This window comes from Pseudophryne corroboree, chromosome 4 (genome assembly GCF_028390025.1).
Source record: "Pseudophryne corroboree isolate aPseCor3 chromosome 4, aPseCor3.hap2, whole genome shotgun sequence".
NCBI classification, from domain to species: domain Eukaryota; kingdom Metazoa; phylum Chordata; class Amphibia; order Anura; family Myobatrachidae; genus Pseudophryne; species Pseudophryne corroboree.
In genome coordinates, this window is record NC_086447.1 from 529,168,356 (window position 1) to 529,190,262 (window position 21,907).

Genomic DNA, 21,907 nt, shown 5'->3' on the forward strand with positions numbered 1-21,907 from the left:
CCTCATGTGAAGCTGAACCACTAGCCATGAACATAGGCCAGGGCCTCAGCCGTTCCTTGCCACTCCGTGTGGTAAATGGCATATTGGCAAGTTTACGCTTCTCCTCCGACAATTTTATTTTAGGTTTTGGAGTCCTTTTTTTACTGATATTTGGTGTTTTGGTTTTGACATGCTCTGTACTATGCCATTGGGCATCGGCCTTGGCAGACGACGTTGCTGGCATTTCATCGTCTCGGCCATGACTAGTGGCAGCAGCTTCAGCACGAGGTGGAAGTGGATCTTGATCTTTCCCTAATTTTGGAACCTCAACATTTTTGTTCTCCATATTTTAATAGGCACAACTAAAAGGCACCTCAGGTAAACAATGCAGATGGATGGATTGGATACTAGTATACAATTATGGACGGGCTGCCGAGTGCCGACACAGAGGTAGCCACAGCCGTGAACTACCGCACTGTACTGTGTCTGCTGCTAATATATAGACTGGTTGATAAAGAGATAGTATACTCGTAACTAGTATGTATGTATAAAGAAAGAAAAAAAAACCACGGTTAGGTCACTGGTATATACAATTATGGACGGGCTGCCGAGTGCCGACACAGAGGTAGCCACAGCCGTGAACTACCGCACTGTACTGTGTCTGCTGCTAATATATAGACTGGTTGATAAAGAGATAGTATACTCGTAACTAGTATGTATGTATAAAGAAAGAAAAAAAAACCACGGTTAGGTCACTGGTATATACAATTATGGACGGGCTGCCGAGTGCCGACACAGAGGTAGCCACAGCCGTGAACTACCGCACTGTACTGTGTCTGCTGCTAATATATAGACTGGTTGATAAAGAGATAGTATACTCGTAACTAGTATGTATGTATAAAGAAAGAAAAAAAAACCACGGTTAGGTCACTGGTATATACAATTATGGACGGGCTGCGGAGTGCCGACACAGAGGTAGCCACAGCCGTGAACTACCGCACTGTACTGTGTCTGCTGCTAATATATAGACTGGTTGATAAAGAGATAGTATACTCGTAACTAGTATGTATGTATAAAGAAAGAAAAAAAAACCACGGTTAGGTGGTATATACAATTATGGACGGGCTGCCGAGTGCCGACACAGAGGTAGCCACAGCCGTGAACTACCGCACTGTACTGTGTCTGCTGCTAATATATAGACTGGTTGATAAAGAGATAGTATACTCGTAACTAGTATGTATGTATAAAGAAAGAAAAAAAAACCACGGTTAGGTCACTGGTATATACAATTATGGACGGGCTGCCGAGTGCCGACACAGAGGTAGCCACAGCCGTGAACTACCGCACTGTACACTGGTTGATAAAGAGATAGTAGTATACTCGTAACAACTAGTATGACGACGGTATAAAGAATGAAAAAAAAACCACGGTTAGGTGGTATATAATACAATTATGGTTGGACGGACTGCCTGCCGAGTGCCGACACAGAGGTAGCCACAGCCGTGAACTACCGCACTGTACACTGGTTGATAAAGAGATAGTAGTATACTCGTAACAACTAGTATGACGACGGTATAAAGAATGAAAAAAAAACCACGGTTAGGTGGTATATAATACAATTATGGTTGGACGGACTGCCTGCCGAGTGCCGACACAGAGGTAGCCACAGCCGTGAACTACCGCACTGTACACTGGTTGATAAAGAGATAGTAGTATACTCGTAACAACTAGTATGACGACGGTATAAAGAACGAAAAAAAAACCACGGTTAGGTGGTATATATTATAATACAATTATGGATGGACGGACTGCCTGCCGAGTTCCGACACAGAGGTAGCCACAGCCGTGAACTACCGCACTGTACACTGGTTGATAAAGAGATAGTAGTATACTCGTAACAACTAGTATGACTATGACGACGGTATAAAGAAAGAAAAAAAAAACCACGGTTAGGTGGTATATAATACAATTATGGATGGACGGACTGCCTGCCGAGTGCCGACACAGAGGTAGCCACAGCCGTGAACTACCGCACTGTACTGTGTCTGCTGCTAATATAGACTGGTTGATAAAGAGATAGTATACAATACTACTAATATACTGGTGGTCAGGCACTGGTCACCACTAGTCACACTGGCAGTGGCACTCCTGCAGCAAAAGTGTGCACTGTTTAATTTTAATATAATATTATTTATCATGTACTCCTGGCTCCTGCTATAACAACCTGCAGTGCTCCCCAGTCTCCCCCACAATTATAAGCTTTATATACAATACATTGATGTGCAGCACACTGGGCTGAGCAGTGCACACAGACTGAGTCACTGTGTGACTGTGTATCGTTTTTTTCAGGCAGAGAACGGATATATTAAATAAAACAAACAACTGCACTGTCTCTGGTGGTCACTGGTCACTGTGGTCGTCAGTCACTAAACTCTGTCTGCACTCTGCACTCTCTTCTAATCTACAGTATCACAGCAATCTCTCTCTCTCTCTCTCTTCTAAATCTAATCTAAATGGAGAGGACGCCAGCCACGTCCTCTCCCTATCAATCTCAATGCACGTGTGAAAATGGCGGCGACGCGCGGCTCCTTATATAGAATCCGAGTCTCGCGAGAATCCGACAGCGTCATGATGACGTTCGGGCGCGCTCGGGTTAACCGAGCAAGGCGGGAAGATCCGAGTCGCTCGGACCCGTGAAAAAAAAAGTGAAGTTCGTGCGGGTTCGGATTCAAAGAAACCGAACCCGCTCATCTCTAACTGATAGTTCTTTTTATGCAAGCTCCGCCCAGCAGTGTGAAAGCTAATGTTAATGCATGTATCTGCTATTAAGGAATGCTGGTACTGATAGTTCTTTTTATGCAAGCTCCGCCCAGCAGTGTGAAAGCTAATGTTAATGCATGTATCTGCTATTAAGGAATGCTGGTACTGATAGTTCTTTTTATGCAAGCTCCGCCCAGCAGTGTGAAAGCTAATGTTAATGCATTTATCTGCTATTAAGGAATGCTGGTACTGATAGTTCTTTTTATGCAAGCTCCGCCCAGCAGTGTGAAAGTTAATGTTAATGCATTTATCTGCTATTAAGGAATGCTGGTACTGATAGTTCTTTTATGCAAGCTCCGCCCAGCAGTGTGAAAGTTAATGTTAATGCATTTATCTGCTATTAAGGAATGCTGGTACTGATAGTTCTTTTTATGCAAGCTCCGCCCAGCAGTGTGAAAGCTAATGTTAATGCATTTATCTGCTATTAAGGAATGCTGGTACTGATAGTTCTTTTTATGCAAGCTCCGCCCAGCAGTGTGAAAGCTAATGTTAATGCATTTATCCGCTATTAAGGATTGCTGATGCTGATAGTCTTTTTTATGCAAGCTCCGCCCAGCAGTGTAAAAGCTAATGTTAATGCATTTATCTGCTATTAAGGAATGCTGGTACTGATAGTTCTTTTTATGCAAGCTCCGCCCAGCAGTGTGAAAGCTAATGTTAATGCATTTATCTGCTATTAAGGAATGCTGGTACTGATAGTTCTTTTTATGCAAGCTCCGCCCAGCAGTGTGAAAGCTAATGTTAATGCATTTATCTGCTATTAAGGAATGCTGGTACTGATAGTTCTTTTTTATGCAAGCTCCGCCCAGCAGTGTGAAAGCTAATGTTAATGCATTTATCTGCTATTAAGGAATGCTGGTACTGATAGTTCTTTTTATGCAAGCTCCGCCCAGCAGTATGAAAGCTAATGTTAATGCATTTATCTGCTATTAAGGAATGCTGGTACTGATAGTTCTTTTTATGCAAGCTCCGCCCAGCAGTGTGAAAGCTAATGTTAATGCATTTGTCTGCTATTAAGGAATGCTGGTACTGATAGTTCTTTTTATGCAAGCTCCGCCCAGCAGTGTGAAAGCTAATGTTAATGCATTTATCTGCTATTAAGGAATGCTGGTACTGATAGTTATTTTTATGCAAGCTCCGCCCAGCAGTGTGAAAGCTAATGTTAATGCATTTATCTGCTATTAAGGAATGCTGGTACTGATAGTTCTTTTTATGCAAGCTCCGCCCAGCAGTATGAAAGCTAATGTTAATGCATTTATCTGCTATTAAGGAATGCTGGTACTGATAGTTTTTTTTTTATGCAAGCTCCGCCCAGCAGTGTGAAAGCTAATGTTAATGCATTTATCTGCTATTAAGGAATGCTGGTACTGATAGTTCTTTTTATGCAAGCTCCGCCCAGCAGTATGAAAGCTAATGTTAATGCATTTATCTGCTATTAAGGAATGCTGGTACTGATAGTTTTTTTTTTATGCAAGCTCCGCCCAGCAGTGTGAAAGCTAATGTTAATGCATTTATCTGCTATTAAGGAATGCTGGTACTGATAGTTCTTTTATTGCAAGCTCCGCCCAGCAGTGTGAAAGCTAATGTTAATGCATTTATCTGCTATTAAGGAATGCTGGTACTGATAGTTCTTTTTATGCAAGCTCCGCCCAGCAGTGTGAAAGCTAATGTTAATGCATTTATCTGCTATTAAGGAATGCTGGTACTGATAGTTCTTTTTTTTATGCAAGCTCCGCCCAGCAGTGTGAAAGCTAATGTTAATGCATTTATCCGCTACTAAGGAACGCTGGTTACCTGAGACTGTTGTTTACAAGCCATAACCAGCCTGCTTTAATTGTGCACAAGTTACCTGCTTACCTGCTACTTGTATTGATAACGCTGGTTACCTGAGACTGCTGTTTAATAGCCATAACCAGCCTGCTTTAATCGAGCACAAGTTCCTGCTTACCTGCTACCTGTATTGCTGACGCTGGTTACCTGAGACTGTCGTTTAATAGCCATAACCAGCCTGCTTTAATCGTGCACAAGTTCCTGCTTACCTGCTACTTGTATTGCTAACGCTGGTTACCTGAGATTGTCGTTTAATAGCCATAACCAGCCTGCTTTAATCGTGCACAAGTTCCTGCTTACCTGCTACTTGTATTGCTGACGCTGGTTACCTGAGACTGTCGTTTAATAGCCATAACCAGCCTGCTTTAATCGTGCACAAGTTCCTGCTTACCTGCTACCTGTATTGCTGACGCTGGTTACCTGAGACTGTTGTTTAGTAGCCATAACCAGCCTGCTTTAATTGTGCACAAGTTACCTGCTGACCTGCTACTTGTATTGCTAACGCTGGTTACCTGAGACTGTCGTTTAATAGCCATAACCAGCCGGCTTTAATCGTGCACAAGTTCCTGCTTACCTGCTACCTGTATTGCTGACGCTGGTTACCTGAGACTGTTGTTTAGTAGCCATAACCAGCCTGCTTTAATTGTGCACAAGTTCCTGCTTACCTGCTACCTGTATTGCTAACGCTGGTTACCTGAGACTGTCGTTTAATAGCCATAACCAGCCTGCTTTAATCGTGCACAAGTTCCTGCTTACCTGCTACTTGTATTGCTAACGCTGGTTACCTGAGACTGTCGTTTAATAGCCATAACCAGCCTGCTTTAATCGTGCACAAGTTCCTGCTTACCTGCTACCTGTATTGCTGACGCTGGTTACCTGAGACTGTTGTTTAGTAGCCATAACCAGCCTGCTTTAATTGTGCACAAGTTACCTGCTTACCTGCTACCTGTATTGCTGACGCTGGTTACCTGAGACTGTTGTTTAGTAGCCATAACCAGCCTGCTTTAATCGTGCACAAGTTCCTGCTTACCTGCTACCTGTATTGCTGACGCTGGTTACCTGAGACTGTTGTTTAGTAGCCATAACCAGCCTGCTTTAATTGTGCACAAGTTCCTGCTTACCTGCTACCTGTATTGCTAACGCTGGTTACCTGAGACTGTCGTTTAATAGCCATAACCAGCCTGCTTTAATCGTGCACAAGTTCCTGCTTACCTGCTACCTGTATTGCTGACGCTGGTTACCTGAGACTGTTGTTTAGTAGCCATAACCAGCCTGCTTTAATCGTGCACAAGTTCCTGCTTACCTGCTACCTGTATTGCTGACGCTGGTTACCTGAGACTATTATTTAGAAGCCATAACCAGCCTGCTTCAATTGTGCACCAGTTACTTGCTTACCTGCTACCTGTATTGCTAACGCTGGTTACCTGAGACTGTTATTTAGAAGCCATAACCAGCCTGCTTCAATTGTGCGCCAGTTCCCTGTTTACCTGCCTCTTGTAAATTTTGTTAGGATAATAAAATGGAGTTGGATACTATATTATGTTTGTGTTGTCATTGTGTCTGAGAGGTAAAGCAGGTCTGCCGCTCTGATCACCCGAACCTGATTTACATCAGCACCCCACAATTTAGTTTAAGTTTTCGGCACCGTAAATGTTATGTGTTTGTGGGCGTTACAGTATGACGTCACAGAGTAAGTATAGTGATGCATGGCATGGGTCACTGGTATCGGACCTGTCTTCTGTCTGTGAAACCTACAGTAGATTGTGTACTTTGCTCCCTGTCTTCTGTCTGTGAAACCTACAGTAGATTGTGTACTTTGCTCCCTGTCTAGTGACACAATATGCAGCAACTTTTCTTCTCTCACACTATGGCAGGCATAGGAATGGAGAGAGTTAAACCTCCTGTGATGGGTGTGGACTTAATTGTTATGGAAAGTAAAGCCAATGGTAGAGAGGGGAGGGATCAGTATATATAGGGATGTATAGGCTAGCTAGGGGTCTCTTACTTCTGGTTTGCCTTCCCGCCCTCCCACCCCATTAGGTAGATGTTCTGGCACGGAGTGTCTTGGCTCTGGATTGTTAGTTGTGGTTTATCGTTGGCTATTTGTTGGCGGAAAAGAACGGCAGGTTATAGTTTGACTTGTTAGTTACAGTTTTTTACAGTATTGGTGTGGTTTAGGTGCACTCACCTCCATTGACTTTTAAGGCCGCTAGATCACCCAACAGGGGGCAGCGTCATCACCCGTCAGGGTGGGCAGTCAGCGTGGAGGTCTGAGTCGGGCACCTATTACCGATGTATGGTTTGTGGTAGATTAGGATTGTTTGGGTTTTTAATGTTTTGAGATTATCGTCAGTGGATTATAGCCGTTCTTTATTCTGCCACCATATGTCGGTTGAATCGGCATGTTAACTTAAATTTTACTTTACAGGTTTTTTCTAATGGTTAGGGTACAATAAATAGCTAACAATTTTCTGCCAAATTCAGGTCTCCGTGTCATTATTTCATGGTATTAAGGGTATTGAATGTTTTACTTTTAGAATAGAGGTCCACACATTATCATTAGGAGGTTTAGTGTAGGCTGCTATACTATCTCTCTTATCTATGAGATGTTGGCTGGTTGGCTAGTAACAATGTGTTTCCTATACTTATATGACAGCTAAACCTGTTTTCCTAAACATGTCTTTACTCCTGCTGTGCTCTATAACAGTGGTTCTCAAACTCGGTCCTCAGGACCCCACACAGTGCATGTTTTGCAGGTAACCCAGCAAGTGCACAGGTGTATTAATTACTCACTGACACATTTTAAAAGATCCACAGGTGGATCTAATTATTTCACTTGTGATCTGTGAGGAGACAAGGAAAACATGCACTGTGTGGGGTCCTGAGGACCGAGTTTGAGAACCTGTGCTCTATAACAATGATACTTTAACAGACTTTCCATGCCATGTGTTAGGGGCAAGGCTGTAACAGTAAGCAAGCCTTTCCAAGTGTTGCTGGCTCTGTCATATCTGGCCTGAGATTGTTGCTGTGTGACTCAGTGTAGAGTGTCTTTTATGTAAGAGCGCACAGGTTTTGTACCTTATATTGCTTTTTACCAATAATAATTACTGCTGCTGACCTTACTCTTTCTGGCCTATAAAATACATCCATGTAGACAGGGGCGGATTGGGAACAAAAATCGGCCCTGGAAAAATTTGTACTAGTGGCACCATTGGGCAGCACCAGAGGTGTAAGGTCGAGCCATGGGCCATGGCAGCAGCACCCTCCCCCCAAGACTTTCCAGATAGTGGGGATGTCCAGCATCAAGGGGAAGTTAAAAGGAAATAAAATTAAATGTTCTGAGCACATTATATGATACACCTTTAGAATTCAGGAAACTATATAATTCTTTAGAAAGATATACAGTATTTTCTTGCTTATTACACCAACCGTATCCTAATCACTATTCACTCAATCTTATACAGTATGTCAGCCAAGCAGGCAGACAGAGCATACAATAGATCACAGGTTCTCAAACTCGGTCCTCAGGACCCCACACAGTGCATGTTTTGCAGGTCTCCTCACAGAATCACAAGTGACATAATTAACTCCACCTGTGGACCTTTTAAAATGTGTCAGTGATTAATTAATACACCTGTGCACTTGCTGGGTTACCTGCAAAACATGCACTGTGTGGGGTCCTGAGGACCGAGTTTGAGAACCACTGCAATAGATCATCTGCAATCACAGGCTAAGTGGCAAAGTAATTTTCATATATGCAAACTGTTTGGCATCTTATTCATTATGTCTATAAATAGGACCACATGTCCTCAAACAAAACAGGCCCCGCGGGTGCGTCGGCCCACCGAGAATCTTCCCTGTAGACCCTATGGCCAATCCGCCTCTGCATGTAGAAATTGGTATATCTATTATTTATTTATTAGGTTACTGTGACTGCAGGATTATATGCATAGAGAATCTCTCTTCATTACAGTTATATATCTGTTGTTTTGCTATATTGTCAGTTCCCATGGGATCGCTTTCTTCTACATTTTATATCTATGTTTTAGTACACGTGTCTATTTGTTTATTTGTTGTTTTTTTACATTAAACTAAAATAAGTATTTTTTATTTTTTTTAAATAATAAAGGTGACAGTGGCCCTCAGTAACCAGTGAGTACTTTTTTCACTTCATTTTATTTTTCCAATTATACAACTATAAATCCTTCAGGAGTATGTCAGTAGCATCAGCGTTCAGTCTATCTATGCCCATATATGGGCAGGAAGCTGGTGCCTAATGTCAGAGGGCTCCTCGCTCAACTTATGATCATATATGGTCATCTATCACATGAGCATGTGACCATGCCCTTATATGGTCATCTATGCTCCCAACATGCCCCTCAGACCTTTAGACATACCTATCAGTGCTCCCAACATGCCCAGACATGTCAAGATGGTAGGCCCAAGCCTAGCCAAAAAGGCAAGCCCAATTCTGGCCAAGAAGGCAGGCCCAAGTCCGCCCCAGAAGGTGGGCCCAGGACCTGCCCAGAAGGCGGGCCCAAGCCAAGCCCAGCAGGTGGACCCAAGCCCAGGCCAGCCAGCGGACACTAGCTCTGCCCAGCCGGCAGGCACTAGCCCTGCCCAGCCAGTGGGCACTAGCCCAGCCCAGCAGGCGGGTCCATCTAAAGCTAGTGTTTGGTCACATTTGTTTTGTCATATGTAATAGTTGTTTTTTCTTATGTAAACACATCTGCAAACAAAAAATCCACAAAAATTAAGAAAAGAAAAAAATCAACATCTGCAAATACAAAATTAAAAAAATACACACAAATAAAGGAAAAAAATGAAAAAAATTAACTTGTTGACACGTCTGCAAAAATAAATAAATACAAAAATACAAAAAATTAAGAAAAAACACAAAATACACACCTGCAAATACAAAACAAAAAAATACACAAAAATATAGAAAAAATCCACAAATAATCTTCTTGAAAAACAAAACAAAAAACATACACATAAATGTACAAAATACACTTCTGCATATACAAAACAAAAAATACACAAAAATATAAAAACACAAAAATACATATATGGGGATTAGGGCTACTGGCGACACCCCAAAAACAAAAACGACACTAGGCAGTCACCTCATGGGTGTGTTGGAAGAGCTGCTACTTATTTTTAATATGTTGACAGTTACATCCAACTCATTGATAACATAATAACATGAAGCTCTAAACCCGGGCAACGCCGGGTACTTCAGCTAGTTATTATTATAATTATTCTGATTAGCAGTGCTTGGTACTATAGAGTGTGAATCAGCATATATATATATATATATATATACCCACAGAATATCCTGCACTCTCATCAGTTCATAAAGATAGATAGGCGGGTGCTCCCAATGACCATGTCAGGTCACAAATATACCGCATCTACCACCCGTGTGGTGGGTGCACTCTCGCAGAAATCAATCACTTTGAAGATCTTGATGTGACAATCAGTTTATTCAGGTTAATCAGGTTCAATAACGTTGCCTTTAACAACCAATGTTTCGGTCCTATTATAGGACCTTTATCAAGACTGGCAATTCAGAGCATCTACATGATCAAAAAGATAAATACAATATGTATAAAATCAGACTATAGGTATCAGATCATACCCACACCACCACCACCAGTGCCTCCCAGGCCCTTATAGCAGAAAATAGTGACATCAAGTTAATTAAATTAATAGAATCATACTCTATGGAAACAAGGATAAAGATTAGCATACTCCAAATCTACTCCCACAGGCCAAGCATAGCACCTCACTCTAGAGTAAACTTCACAAATTTACCTGGGTCATATTAGACACAATACATCAAATGGTAGCTCCTGGAACACAGGACTACTATAAAAGAAAATTGGAAAGCTTATTAAAACACTGACCCTCACCAGTGTGTGATAGGACCCAAAATACCATATAGAAGTCATACCTGGATAATTAAAAAGTAACATTAGGCAGCTACAGATCAATCAGCAAAGGCCATATGGTTTTCAGCAGCAAAGTCTGCAATTTAAAACACAAACAAAATATATAAAATAATCAAAACTAGATAAGATATTCCTACCATTGGGGTCCACACCGGCCAGTCCACTCACCACTCTACTGCAGGGCCGTAACTAGGTGTGTGCTAATGGTGCCTTGCCCACAGAGTAAATACGCTGAGGGCGCACCATCTAGCAGCACACCCGCATGGTCAGTAGCTTATTTACCTCCCGCCCGCAGAGCTCTTTAACAGAACGCATTTTTAAATCCATTCCCCGGCAGACTGTCAGCACGTTGCTTTGAGTGTGACAGCTGCCGGGTGCCTGCTCTGCCTCTTGAACGAGCTGCTCTCTGGCTCTATCTGCAGTTTGTCTTTGCCTGTGTGCACTCACTGCACTGGATTGTGAAGTTGCGCTGTGTGTGAAACTTCCTGGTTCCTGCATGTGACATCTCGCGTCACATGCAGAGAGCAGGAGAGGAGCCTAGTTGAAATCGTGAAGTGCAGGGCCGTCCACTCCATACTATATGCAACATCATAAAGTAAATTACAAGGGAGGGGGAGGTGTGGGGGGATAGGACGGGGGTTGCAGTTGACAGCCATTTATCAGCATTCACCGGACACTATTTACGTGCAGGGGGAGGAGGAGGGAGGGAGTCTGTGCTGGTGAAGAATGCAATGTGTAGTGTACATAGTGCACATACTAATGAATGTATGTTTTATTTGGTGGCCAGAGAGTTGTAGCATCTGTTATACTGTGCATGTGTATGTTAGCTACTCTGTGCTGTGTTGTGGATAGCTATAAAACAGCTACAGTATCTGGTATACAAATATCCACCTGTCCTGACATGTAGGATACAGCTTTTACTCACCTAACCACTAAGAGTTTATTCACATATTCCCCAGACTAGAAGAACAACCTCCATAACTCTTTGCAGCACACTGCCCCGTAACTGTATGTGTGCAAAGTGTGGTTTGCACACAGCGCACTTGTACTGAGGGGTGCGCATTGCGTGACCGGCGGGCAGGAGCTATTCCCACTCTATGGGTGTCGTGGACACCCACGAGTGGGAATATTCCCTATTGGTCGGCATGCCGACAGTCGGGATAGTGAAGGTGCGGGATATAGGGGGAGGTAATTCTGTACTGGGAGCGCATTGTGCACCGTGTCCCCAATTGGCCACCCTGGAGATGACAGCAGGCAGCGCTGTACTGTATGTGAGCTGAGATCTGCGTGGCCTTCTGGGGGAGAGGCTCACAGGTGGTGGTGTGTGTGTACCGTGAAGTGGCGTTTAAAAACCGACTATGGTCAGGTCTTGCTGCCGAGTGCAATTGTAGATCGCCAGGGCAAAGGCGCACAAAAGGAGGTTTGAGTGTCCAGCAGTGCCAGGTATGAAAGCGGCGGTGGCTGGGTCCTACTTCTGTGTGAGAACGGCGGTGGCCGGGGGAGAGGCACAGAGGTGTGTTGCACCAACTATGGCTATCTACCACTGTTCCAGTACTTATGTAGCACAAGTACAGTACTTGCAACATCTGGATAAAAAGGTGACTCAGCTGCTGTAATGTGTAAAAAGAGGGAATCTGCCTGCTATAATGTGTAAAAGGAGGGACTCAACTGCTGTAATGTGTAAAAACAGAGACTCCACCTGACATAATGTGTAAAAGGGGACTCTGCCTGCCGTAATGTGTGATAGGGGCTCTACCGGGCGTAATGTGTGGCAGAGGCTCTACCTGGTGTAATGTGTGTAAGTGGCGCTACTGTGCGGCGTCATTTGAATAATGGAGACTATTGTACAGTGCAATATGAATTGGTATTATTTTGTGGCCACACTCCTTCCCCATGAAGCCACTCACGTATATATTTTTGTCGCGCGAATACGGCGCGCACTGGCCCTACTTTCAATTTTTTTTTTGGGGGGGGTGGGCGCCGATGCTGTTTCTTGCACACAGCGCTAAAATGTCTAGTTACGGCACTGCTCTACTGTTTAGCATCTGATGATAGCTGCATGCTGCACATCAGCAGCTGCATGCTATTTAACACAATGAGACAGGAAATGTCACTTAACCCTGAGATGTAACTATATGTGTGCTAAACATTAACCCCATAAGAAAAAAAGAGTGTTATTTGGATATCAAACCATTAGGTATACACAGCGCTACTGATTTCAGGGGCCAAAATTATCACATGTAGCTCAAAAGTACAATATTGGCTACATTCGCGGCCGCTGGCAACGCCACTTCCGCGTTCCAGCGACCGGAACTGGATGCGTTCCACGGGCCAGAAGTCCCGCGGACGCCGCTCGGACAAGCCGCAGGGGCTCTCATAAAGTGAAAGAGACAAGACTAAACTCAAAAAACGGGTGCCAAGAAACATCCCAGCACATGGATGAAAGCCAAAACAGCAACAATGTAGCTAGCCACATTCGGTCAATAGTTAAGTCGACCTAACCGGAAGTGACGACACCATCCACTAGGCATAGATGGGAGGGGAATATGCTAATAAACCAACAGAGTATATTAGAGTGAGTTATATAGGACAAAGGCATACAAATAAGGCAACTAGAGACAATTATTAAATATCAGTGAAACCCAGTAGCGAAAGATCCCTCATTGTGTACATAGGCTGTATTTAATTATATTCACAATTTCTTTTCAATAAGGCATAAAAGCATAACACCTATTAATAAAGTACATCTGTCTATGAACTGTCACCATGGGGGATAAAAAGCAGTGGATCCCACTGAAATTCTGCCAAGGACCTGGGTGGCTCCGGAAAAAATAAAACAAAAAACATAAAATAAAACAGATAAACAACACATAAATAATATTGAAGACATTATACAGAAAACTGTATGTACAGATATTCATTTAATATGACAACTGTAATATATGGAGTTGCACAGGTACCCTAAAAATGACCACCATATAACAACAGTCCGGGGGCCCTATTGCAAAGGACACTAGACTCATTATAAGGATACATTTGGACATTAACAGTTATAAGAATACATTTAAGGGATTAGCCTCATTGAGGCCCCTTGGGGCTACCGTGTCGAGTTTATGCACCCAAAAGCTTTCTTTCTGTTTAAGCATCCGGGTTCTATCTCCACCTAATAAAGGTGGTGGAACCCAATCGATAAGCTTGCATTTCAGTGTCGCCACTTGATGTCTAGCAGACACGAAATGACGCGCTACAGGTTTGTCCGTATGGCCAGAGAGCAAGGCCGTGTGGATTGAAGACCGGTGGTTGGCCATTCGATACCGAAACTGACGGGTAGTCAATCCAACGTAACAGAGCCCACACGGGCATTTCAAGATGTAAATGACATAATCTAGTCTACAATGTAGGTGATATTTTAAAAATATCTTCTTCCCGGTGTGTGGATGGTGAAAATAGGGGCCAGTGAGCATGGATCGACATGTGGTGCATCCTCCACAGGAGAAGCTCCCTGGCCTAGCTTGCATTAGTTGGAAGTTGGATTTTTTTTGGTCAGGGAACATCGTGGGCCTCATTAGCAGCTGTTTTAAATTGGCCCCACGCCGGTAGGCCATCATCGGTGCAGGAGTTCCTGCAAAAGGGAGGTTTCCATCAGAGGCCACAATAGGCCAATGCTTTCGTAATGCCTTCCTCATACTATCTGAAGCGCCATCATACTGGGTGGGAAAAATCATACGCTTCTCACTTACTTTTTTAGGGAGTTGTCCAAGAAAAATACTATTGGTTTTCTCTAGACATTGTGCCAATACTTTTTTAGAATAACCTCGCTCTAAAAAGCGCAAGGTTATTTCGGCACATTGTTGATCCTTTAGGGCAGGGGTCAAATTGATCCTCATTGCTCTAAGGAATTGTGAGATAGGGAGGCCTTCTTTCAAAGCAGGAGGGTAATGGCTTGTTGCATGTAAAGTTAGATTACGATCAGTTGCCTTACGAAACATCGTAGTGTTTAACTGTTTCCCAGTCTTAGTGACATTGACGTCCAGAAAATTAATGGACGTTGCAGAAACCGAATATGTGAACTTGATGGGGCTATCAAGGGAATTAAGCTGGTTCACCATATTGATAAATTCTGATTCAGTACCATCCCAAAGAAAAAAATATCGTCAATAAAACGTTTGAAGTAAAGGATTTTCGGCCCATAAACTGGTAATACATACGTATTCTTATAGTTGGCCATAAACAGGTTGGCGTACGATGGGGCTAAATTTGACCCCATCACCGTGCCCGCAACCTGTAAATAATAGTCATTTTTATACATGAAATGATTACAGGTCAATACCAATGTCGTTAATTCCAGCAAAAACTCAGTTGGATAATCTCTACATGGAGATTTGGAAAACAGAGTCCGTAAAACTTCTATACCTTGTTGGTGCGGTATAACAGTGTACAAAGAGCACACATCCATGGTGGCTAGTAGGGTATGTTCACCCAACTGATCAAATTGTTGACGAAGTGAAAGAAAATCTCCAGTGTCAAGCCGTTTCTATGTCTGGTACAGAAGGATTCTGAAATTCCTCCACCTAAACGGATGTTCGATAATCTGTCCCCTGCAGAAAGGAAAGCCATTAAATCCTTAAGGGATTCCACTGAGATAGTAATCCGCCAGGCGGATAAGGGCGGAGCCGTCGTTGTACAAAATTGGACTGACTACGACCGTGAAATTAACAGGCAATTGGCAGATGAGTTGACCTACAGCAGGTTGACTTCAAATCCCCTACCCAATATTAAATCCAGGATTGATGCATGTTTAAAATGGGGACTTGAACAAGGCCATATCTGTGATGATTTATTCAGGTATTTAATGGTTGATTCACCCAAATGTCCCATTTTGTACACCCTTCCCAAGGTGCATAAAACTTTGGTACACCCACCCGGTAGACCCATCATCGCAGCAGAGGGTTCCTTATTGCAACCTATAGCCATCTTTATTGACGGTCTTCTACAGCCTTTAGTTTTGGGAACTGAAAGCTATTTAAGGGACACTGGAGATTTTCTTTCACTTCTTCAACAATTTGATCAGTTGGGTGAACATACCCTACTAGCCACCATGGATGTGTGCTCTTTGTACACTGTTATACTGCACCAACAAGGTATAGAAGTTTTACGGACTCTCTTTTCCAAATCTCCATGTAGAGATTATCCAACTGAGTTTTTGCTGGAATTAACGACATTGGTATTGACCTGTAATCATTTCATGTATAAAAATGACTATTATTTACAGGTTGCGGGCACGGCGATGGGGTCGAATTTAGCCCCATTGTACGCCAACCTGTTTATTGCCAACTACGAGAATACGTATGTATTACCAGTTTATGGGCAGAAAATCCTTTACTTCAAACGTTTTATTGACGATATTTTTTTACTTTGGGATGGTACTGAATCAGAATTTATCGATATGGTGAACCAGCTTAATTCCCTTGATAGTCCCATCAAGTTCACATATTCGGTTTCTGCAACGTCCATTAATTTTCTGGACGTCAATGTTACTAAGACTGGGAAACAGTTAAACACGACGATGTTTTGTAAGGCAACTGATCGTAATCTAACTTTACATGCAACAAGCCATCACCCTCCTGCTTTGAAAGAAGGCCTCCCTATCTCACAATTCCTTAGAGCAATGAGGATCAATTTGACCCCTGCCCTAAAGGATCAACAATGTGCCGAAATAACCTTGCGCTTTTTAGAGCGAGGTTATTCTAAAAAAGTATTGGCATGATGTCTAGAGAAAGCCAATAGTATTTTTCTTGGACAACTCCCTAAAAAAGTAAGTGAGAAGCGTATGATTTTTCCTACCCAGTATGATGGCGCTCCCTTTTGCAGGAACTCCTGCACCGATGATGACCTACCGGCGTGGGGCCAATTTAAAACAGCTTCTAATGAGTCCCACGATGTTCCCTGACCAAAACAAATCCAACTTCCAACTAATGCAAGCTAGACCAGGGAAATTCTCCTGTGGAGGATGCACCACATGTCGATCCATGCTCACTGGCCCCTATTTTCACCATCCACACACCGGGAAGAAGATATTTTTAAAATATCACCTACGTTGTAGACTAGATTATGTCATTTACATCTTGAAATGCCCATGTGGGCTCTGTTACGTTGGATTGACTACCCGTCAGTTTCGGGATCGAATGGCCAACCACCGGTCTTCAATCCACACGGCCTTGCTCTCTGGCCATACGGACAAACCTGTAGCGCGTCATTTCGTGTCTGCTAGACATCAAGTGGCGACACTGAAATGCAAGCTTATCGACTGGGTTCCACCACCTCTATTAGGTGGAGATAGAACCCGGATGCTTAAACAGAAATAAAGCTTTTGGATGCATAAGCTCGACACGGTAGTCCCAAGGGGCCTCAATGAGGCTAATCCCTTTAAATGTATTCTTATAACTGTTAATGTCCAAATGTATCCTTATAATGAGTCTACAGTGTCCTTTGCAATAGGGCCCCCGGACTGTTGTTATATGGTGGTCATTTTTAGGGTACCTGTGCAACTCCATATATATTAGAGTTGTCATATTAAATGAATATCTGTACATACAGTTTTCTGTATAATGTCTTCAATATTATTTATGTGTTGTTTATCTGTTTTATTTTATGTTTTTTGTTTTATTTTTTCCGGAGCCACCCAGGTCCTTGGCAGAATTTCAGTGGGATCCACTGCTTTTTATCCCCCATGGTGATAGTTCATAGACAGATGTACTTTATTAATAGGTGTTATGCTTTTATGCCTTATTGAAAAGAAATTGTGAATATAATTAAATACAGCCGATGTACACTATGAGGGATCTTTCGCTACTGGGTTTCACTGATATTTAATAATTGTCTCTAGTTGCCTTATTTGTATGCCTTTGTCCTATATAACTCACTCTAATATACTCTGTTGGTTTATTAGCATATTCCCCTCCCATCTATGCCTAGTGGACGGTGCCGTCACTTCCGGTCAGGTCGACTTAACTATTGACCGAATGTGGCTAGCTACATTGTTGCTGTTTTGGCTTTCATCCATGTGCTGGGATGTTTCTTGGCACCCGTTTTTTGAGTTTAGTCTTGTCTCTTTTACTTTATGAGAGCCCCTGCGGCTTGTCCGAGCGGCGTCCGCGGGACTTCTGGCCCGTGGAACGCATCCAGTACCGGTCGCTGGAACGCGGAAGTGGCATTGCCAGCGGCCGCGAATGTAGCCAATATTGTACTTTTGAGCTACATGTGATAATTTTGGCCCCTGAAATCAGTAGCGCTGTATATACCTAATGGTTTGATATCCAAGTAACACTCTTTTTTTTTTATGGGGTTAATGTTTAGCACACATATAGTTACATCTCAGGGTTAAGTGACATTTCCTGTCTCATTGTGTTAAATAGCATGCAGCTGCTGATGTGCAGCATGCAGCTATCATCAGATGCTAAACAGTAGAGTGGTGAGTGGACTGGCCGGTGTGGACCCCAATGGTAGGAATATCTTATCTAGTTTTGATTATTTTATATATTTTGTTTATGTTTTAAATTGCAGACCTTGCTGCTGAAAACCATATGGCCTTTGCTGATTGATCTGTAGCTGCCTAATGTTACTTTTTAATTATCCAGGTATGACTTCTATATGGTATATTGGGTCCTATCACACACTGGTGAGGGTCAGTGTTTTAATAAGCTTTCCAATTTTCTTTTATAGTAGTCCTGTGTTCCAGGAGCTACCATTTGATGTATTGTGTCTAATATTGACCCAGGTAAATTTGTGAAGTTTACTCTAGAGTGAGGTGCTATGCTTGGCCTGTGGGAGTAGATTTGGAGTATGCTAATCTTTATCCTTGTTTCCATAGAGTATGATTCTATTAATTTAATTAACTTGATGTCACTATTTTCTGCTATAAGGGCCTGGGAGGCACTGGTGGTGGTGGTGTGGGTATGATATGATACCTATAGTCTGATTTTATACATATTGTATTTATATTTTTGATCATGTAGATGCTCTGAATTGCCAGTCTTGATAAAGGTCCTATAATAGGACCGAAACATCGATTGTTAAAGGCAACGTTATTGAACCTGATTAACCTGAATAAACTGATTGACACATCAAGATCTTCAAAGTTATTGATTTCTGCGAGAGTGCACCCACTACACGGGTGGTAGATGCGGTATATATATATATATATATATATATATATATATATATATATATATATATATACATATACACTGCTCAAAAAATAAAGAGATCACTAAAATGACACATCCTAGATCTGAATGAATGAAATATTCTTATTAAATACTTTGTTATTTACATAGTTGAATGTGCTGACAACAAAATCACACAAACATTATCAATGGAAATCAAATTTATTAACCCATGGAGGTCTGGATTTGGAGTCACACTCAAAATGAAAGTGGAAAAACACACTACAGGCTGATCCAACTTTGATGTAATGTCCTTAAAACAAGTCAAAATGAGGCTCAGTAGTGTGTGTGGCCTCCACGTGCCTGTATGACCTCCCTACAATGCCTGGGCATGCTCCTGATGAGGTGGTGGATGGTCTCCTGAGGGATCTCCTCCCAGACCTGTACTAAAGCATCCGCCAACTCCTGGACAGTCTGTGGTGCAACGTGGCATTGTGGATGGAGCGAGACATGATGTCCCAGATGTGCTCAATTGGATTCAGGTCTGGGGAATGGGCGGGCCAGTCTATAGCATCAATGACTTCGTCTTGCAGGAACTGCTGACACAGTCCAGCCACATGAGGTCTAGCATTGTCTTGCATTAGGAGGAACCCAGGGCCAACCGCACCAGCATATGGTCTCACAAGGGGTCTGAGGATCTCATTTCGGTACCTAATGGCAGTCAGGCTACCTCTGGCGAGCACATGGAGGGCTGTGTGGCCCCCCAAAGAAATGCCACCGCACACCATTACTGACCCACTGCCAAACCGGTCATGCTGGAGGATGTTGCAGGCAGCACAACGTTCTACTTGGCATCTCCAGACTCTGTCACGTCTGTCACATGTGCTCAGTGAGAACCTGCTTTCATCTGTGAAGAGCACAGGGCGCCAGTGGCGAATTTGCCAATCTTGGTGTTCTCTGGCAAATGCCAAACATCCTGCACGGTGTTGGGCTTTAAGCACAACCCCCACCTGTGGACGTCGGGCCCTCATACCACCCTCATGGAGTCTGTTTCTGATAATTTGAGTAGACACATGCACATTTCTGGCTTGCTGGAGGTCATTTTGCATGGCTCTGGCAGTGCTCCTCCTGTTCCTCCTTGCATAAAGGCGGAGGTAGCGGTCCTGCTGCTGGGTTGTTGCCCTCCTACGGCCTCCTCCACTTCTCCTGATGTACTGGCCTGTCTCCTGGTAGCGCGTCCATGCTCTGGACACTACGCTGACAGATACAGCAAACCTTCTTGCCACAGCTCGCATTGATGTGCCTTCCTGGATGAGCTGCACTACCTCAGCCACTTGTGTGGGTTGTAGACACCGTCTCATGTTACCACTAGAGTGAAAGCACCGCCAGCTTTCAAAAGTGACCAAAACATCAGCCAGAAAGCATAGGAGCTGAGAAGTGGTCTGTGGTCACCACCTGCAGAACAACTCCTTTATTGGGGGTGTCTTGCTAATTTCCTAAAATTTCCACCTGTTGTCTATTCCATTTGCACAACAGCATGTGAAATTGATTGTCAATCAGTGTTGCTTCCTAAGTGGACAGTTTGATTTCACAGAAGTGTGATTGACTTGGAGTTACATTGCGCTGTTTAAGTGTTCCCTTTATTTTTTTGAGCAGTGTATATAAGCTGAACCAAGCAATCAGTAGTTTACCGAGTGCACCTATAGATTATAGTCTAAAGGTGCACTCAGTAAACTACTGATTGCTTGGCTCAGCTTATATATATATATATATATATATATATATATCATGTATAATCCTGCACTCACATCAAGAAATGAAGAACAATGATGGGGTGCTCCTAGTGGGAATCTCCATAAGATGGTAGACCAACAATATTTAGACAAGAGTCCAACAGTGTGGAGGTGCACTCATCCGATCAAATGATTTCCAGCAACTTCACTTTTTCACAATAACTTTATTTCAGTCGAGATTCGGCTTATTAAGTCGACGTTTCGATCCTCAGTTTAGGATCTTTATCAAGACAAGCTTCCAGTTATACACAATATTTTGAAAGCATCATTTATTGATTACTAAAAAAACAAAAAATGGACAAGATAAGAGTACATAAAATAACAAAAGGACAAAAAACAAAAAACAAAAGAACATAGGTGAACCACCGCGCCCGTCAAATTAATTTTCAGAGAAACTCAATTGGCACCACGTGTGGGTCAAAGACACAACACCACGTCTCTGTTAGTAATCACCGTGAGTGGACACCTACACCAGGGGCGTGAGTCACCATGCACTAATACAAAGTATTCAAACCAATAAAATATGTTGCAACTAGCATAACGATGCCAATAACATCGTACACTTACTGAGACAAATCAATATGTCAGGTTCAGACAGTACCAGGGCTGCACGGCTAGTGAGGCCATAGTCAAAAGGAGATTCTGTAAAGGTGAATCAATGCATATATCTGTATGTGCACGTCCACAAACAAACACAAATACAGACAAAGAATCAACACGTCTGCAAGGCCACCAGTGAGTAAACTCAGGCTGTAATACTTACACATGTGGTTATTAAGACTCACAGTCATATAGCAGCTTAGACAACAAAGATGATCACTGTAAAGAAATAATAAGCTAAAACCTCAATCCACTGGATGCCCAGGTACAAATACCTTATAGCCCGATGTATAATACAGTACTCACCAACGGTGATCTGGTCCTCACAACCTCTACAGCCACACAGCTTAGAAGCTGGTGGAATGTCCTTATATACCCCTTCACAGGAAATGAATGGTGCACCCCTCTAAGGGGACCCCCATACTACTCTCCTACTCTATGGTGGACCTCCCACAAACACATTTATAACCTCCAACCCCTGCACACTCGTAACCGCCAAGTAGTAGGTAAGATGAGCTGTTAAACACAGCTCAAACGGCTCCCAGTATCGATCGCGCCGTCCGTGGAACGCAATGCGTTCCAAGACCCGGAAACTGGAAGTGCTGTGCACTCCAGTATCGATCTCTATGGAGGCCACTGGGATGCAAAAAGCAAATGCTTAATATAAACAGACAGCACTCCGCAAGCGCATATAGCCATAATGGCGTGTTTAAAGTAAATACTAGATGCAAAAAGTTGTCCACAGTGGAGGAAGGGGGCGTAACCA

General features: G+C 42.9%; 1 long non-coding RNA gene across 1 annotated transcript in view; it reads right to left on the reverse strand.

The window, feature by feature from the left end:
- The window catches only part of LOC134911580 (uncharacterized), a 161,571-nt gene extending 150,428 nt beyond the window's left edge, over nt 1-11,143 (reverse strand). The window contains exon 1 of the long non-coding RNA XR_010176694.1: nt 10,866-11,143. This is a non-coding gene — a long non-coding RNA (uncharacterized LOC134911580). The remainder of the gene's footprint in view (nt 1-10,865) is intronic.
- Nucleotides 11,144-21,907: the final 10,764 nt, after the last annotated feature.